We start from the raw sequence: 4,695 nt of genomic DNA on the forward strand, positions 1-4,695 counted from the left end.
GTTTTTTGTATAGCGCAGTCGATTACGCTGACCCTTACGTCATGAATTTTACGCATCGAAGAGATGCAAAATCTACAAAGGCTTACATATGCGCATGTATTTGCATGAGTACTAGTGCAAAGCATCTCGATCCTGCTGGAGACCTTTCTTCAATCGCCGAAAAGGTACTGTCAGTAGATTTACTCTGACAATGGTACTAACTTCGTGTGTGCTGAAAAGAAATTACGATTAGCCATGAACGCTGCATTCGCGACGAAAGAGTGTCGTCAAATTTTGGCATTTCAATCCTGCAAACGCCGCTCACATGGGTGGCTTCTGTGAGGCTGGTATAAAACATATCAAATATCATCTTAGTCGGGTCTTAGATACTTCGCTTCTAACTTATGACGAATTTGCAACAGTTGAAGCCTGTGTAAACTCGCACCCTATTTGCTTTATTCCTACAAATGTAAACAACTTTGAAGCCCTCACGCCAGTTAACAACATAGCCTCGCTCCGGGTCACACACACACACTCACATACATCTTATCTGTTAATATACATCCTAAACAAAGACGAACTATGTAAACCAATAGAACTTGTTTTGACATGCACTATCAGTTGAACAATAGAAATAAAATATTATTACAATACCAACCAATCATGCATTATCGAGAAATGGCAATGTAATAGTCCACTGCGATAATCACCTCCGCATCTCAACAATAACAAACAAATGATAGCAAGATAACAGATATCGAATTACAACAAAGAAGTTGTAAGCAGATAACAGCAGCCGGACTTCACTGGTATAAATAGCTGTAAGATGTTATATTAAAATTAGTTCTTAAGAATATCAATAAAGGGGCGCATTTCGGCTCATATCATTAAAACGCGATATAAAACATTATAGGTCATGGAGAAAACGTGCCTGGACGCACATGGAGAACATCAAGAATTACGCTACTACACCCATGTACTACACGGCACTATCGATTGTTCATTCCAAAATTCAAGAAAATGCGGCCGATATTTTAATAAACCACAACAGCAAATTCAACTTGTATTCCATAATAAACTGTCTCGATTATACTTATACGGACCAGAGACCTCTGTACGTTTTGCTCGAAGGAATGAAAAGAATAAAGCAAGGAAAAAGGACTCTGGCTGAGTTCCATTCCGAAGTCACTTAATCTTGCACTCACCAAAGTTAACATAGATAATCATGGATCAGTAAATCCATCAGCTATGATAGAATATGCCAACCGGGAAGCTGTGAGGACATTCATTCTCGGTTTGAACAGCAAATATACCAGCGGCATCCTCTATAGTCACAATCTGAAGGACTTAGAAACCGCTTATGCTATCGCAAGTACGATATACGATAATGTAAACTCACAATTCGACGTTTCACAATACAATACATCACAGTAAAACCTCAAGCAGAAGACATTACGAGGAACCACAAAGGTACAGACCTAACGTACAGGTGCAATACAATCAGACTGCACCCAGCCAACAGCAACAACCGATAGATGTAGATTCATCACAACAATACACGAGATCCGCAAATCCCAATAGAAATAATTCCAAACCACAACAAAACTGTTATACCCGTCAATTACAAGAACTATTTCCAAATAATCAATTTCGCGGAAACCCTACAAAAAAGAGAACGAAATCCTTCATCTCATAATTCCAACATACAGCAGAAATTTCAACGTGAAAACCAGATACGCGGCGAAGAACTAAAATCACTTACACCAGAATACGAGAACGATGATTTCGAAACAGGCAGCGCTTTTTTAGGCGCATGAACGATTTGCCGTTTCTGCAACGCCACTGCACGGATACAGGCAAAACTTACTAACATCCTGATTGACACTGGAGCAACAAACAATTATGTTAATACAAAATGTAACTTAGGTAAGTATATTCAAGAAAGAAAGTGAATCTGTGCAAAAAATAAATTATACGGTTAATAGTGAAAAATATAGAGCAGAAATCGAAGAAATTATGCAAAGAAATGAAGACACAAATGAAGTGCTACCATATACTACCACGGTACAAGCTACCATTAGAACGAAATCCGAAGATCCTATTTGGACCAAGCAATATCCGTACCCTATGTCGGATAGCGATTTCATTAACAAAGAAATTAACAAACTTTTAGAAAATGAAATAATTCAACGCGGCAAGAGTCCATATAACTCTCCCATTTGGACAGGAGCAAAAAAAGGTACCGATGAACAAGGGAAACCTAAGCGCAGAATGGTCGTCCGGCTTCCATCAGATCCTTATCAATAAATCAGATGGCAAAAAAAATGGCTTTTAGTGTAAATGGGGCTAARTACGAATTTCTTCGTATGCCATTCGGCCTGAAAAATGCCCCATCTATTTTTCAAAGATGCGTGGATGATATCCTATAGACGATGTTCTCATTTATTCTTCCTCTCCTGAAGAACATATCGAACACATCCGCATAATCATAAATACGCTTCACCAAGCCAATATGAAAATCTCTAACGAGAAATCTAACTTTTTCAAAAACTCTGTGGAATAATTAGGGCATATAATTAAATGCAACAAGATTACAGTTGACCCAACAAAAATACAAACTATTAATAATTTCCCTATTCCTACAACACTGAAGGAACTCAGATATTTCCTAGGTCTCGCAAGTTACTATAGAATATTTATAAAGAATTTTGCAGCCATCGTCAAACCACTCACTACGTTCCTCTGAGGAGATGACGGTGGCGTATCAAAGAATCAAAGTGCACAAATAAAAATCACTTTATGACGAACCTGCACTAGAAGCACTGAACATAATAAAAGAAGAAAAATAATACAATACAAAATTAAAAAGATGGAAAAAATTCATTGAAGAATATGGTGCAAAAATCGTTTACAAACCCGGACATCCGAACGTGGTCGCTGATGCACTTCCTCGTCAGCAAATACACAACGCTTTAAATTCTGATGACTCCCAACATTCAGCACAAAGCTCACCAACACAAAGACTCAAACGAGTAAAAAAACCAGTAAACTCCTTTAGAAACCAAATTATTGTAAAACGGTCAGATCAGAACCCCATCGAAATATTCTCACAAAACATATTTTCTAACAGCCGACATACGCTCTTTTTTAATTCGAAAACTGAATTACTAGATAGACTAAAAAATGTAATTAGACCAAAGAAACTAATGCTCCCCAAATAGACGAGCAAATGTATTTTACGCCGAAAATGACACTATCGACACATTTTCAACTGCATCGATTGTACTAGCGCAAAAATTTGTGGACAATATTACCGAAACCGAACAACATAAACAGATCAGACAAGACAGACACAGACGTGCTCACAGAAACTACACAAATAACGCACAGGGTATTTCGCTCAGATACTACTGGCCAAACATACGTGACGCTTGTAAAAAAGAAGTACAARACTGCGAAATCTGCCTCACAAATAAGTGTGAACGCCGACCAAATAAACAACCAATAGTATCAGCACCGATACCGAACAAAGTAGGCGATTACATACACTTGACTTGTTTTTTATGAGCAATAATACGTACATCAGTTCAACCGACTAATACCATCAAAGAAAGGCACATACAAATATGTTGACGAGATACTGTCAAATTATACCAAAACGCAAAGTTAAGAAGAAGTGCCAAAGATACCTTTTTTACCCACCTCGCCAAGCACGATTTTGACATCGTGGCGGGGGCAGCTCTCACAAGTGCGCTCCAAGTGCTCATAGAAGGCATCTTTGGTCACATCGTCCTTCTCTTCCGTCGGGGCGTAAATCAACGATATGTTGAAGAACTTCCTTTTCATTGGTATTTACATTACATTGTCTGAAAACATACTTTTTGCGACCTTTGACTTCAATATTAGCCGCACCTATTACCGCTTCTCGACCTTTTCTGGCATCTAGAAAATTAAAATATAAAAAGTATCTTCTGTTTTAATTTGGTAATGTAATACTGCGTTACTTACTTTTCCTGTTAGGGACTTTTCAATGGCAGTGAGACGGGTCTCAATGGCATCCAGCTTCTGGGTTCTATCTGAAAAACATAAATGTATTTTTTTAAAGCAAATACTAATATATTTATATATTAATACATTACATCCATGCATGCATGGCTGCCAGATGATGGTGACGGTACCACAATATTTAATGGTTCTCCTGGAGGAGCGCAAATGAGATAATAAGATATTTTTTAAACACTATATATGTAAAAAAATATTATTAGAAAATGCAAAATATTTATGTTCAATACAACCTCTATGGGGGCTCAACGATTGTGAGCATTACACTTCGGAATCCATTTCTTCCGCCATGTCATCCAAATTCATTATATGAAAAATGATAAAAAAGTTGATGAATGATGATTTTATCATCTACTAGCTGACCCCGCAGCCGTTGTCCTGCGTGAAATTATGTGTGTCTGAAATGAAAAGACAAAAATTCATATTGTGTTGATAATTATTTATTTGCTATTTACAATTAGCTGTATGAATGAGGAGAGTGTCAAGATAGCAGAGAAATTACTTACGAGTAAGCTCTCTCATCTTTATACAATCGAAAAAGAACAAAAAATKAACCCGATTGTCAAAATAGTTGGATTGGATTCAAGTTATAAACTAGATAATAAAGCAATTGAGAATGACATAAATAACAGAAATTTTGAAAAGTCTGAAACA

The 4,695-nt window shown here is 37.1% G+C and overlaps 1 pseudogene; it reads left to right on the forward strand.

Moving 5' to 3' along the window:
• The first annotated feature begins 895 nt into the window (after positions 1-895).
• On the forward strand, positions 896-2,156 carry LOC108974190 (annotated as a pseudogene).
• The last annotated feature ends 2,539 nt before the right edge of the window (positions 2,157-4,695 follow it).

The sequence above is a fragment of the Bactrocera latifrons genome, unplaced genomic scaffold (assembly GCF_001853355.1).
Source record: "Bactrocera latifrons isolate USDA-ARS-PBARC rearing strain unplaced genomic scaffold, ASM185335v1 scaffold_539, whole genome shotgun sequence".
NCBI lineage: Eukaryota > Metazoa > Arthropoda > Insecta > Diptera > Tephritidae > Bactrocera > Bactrocera latifrons.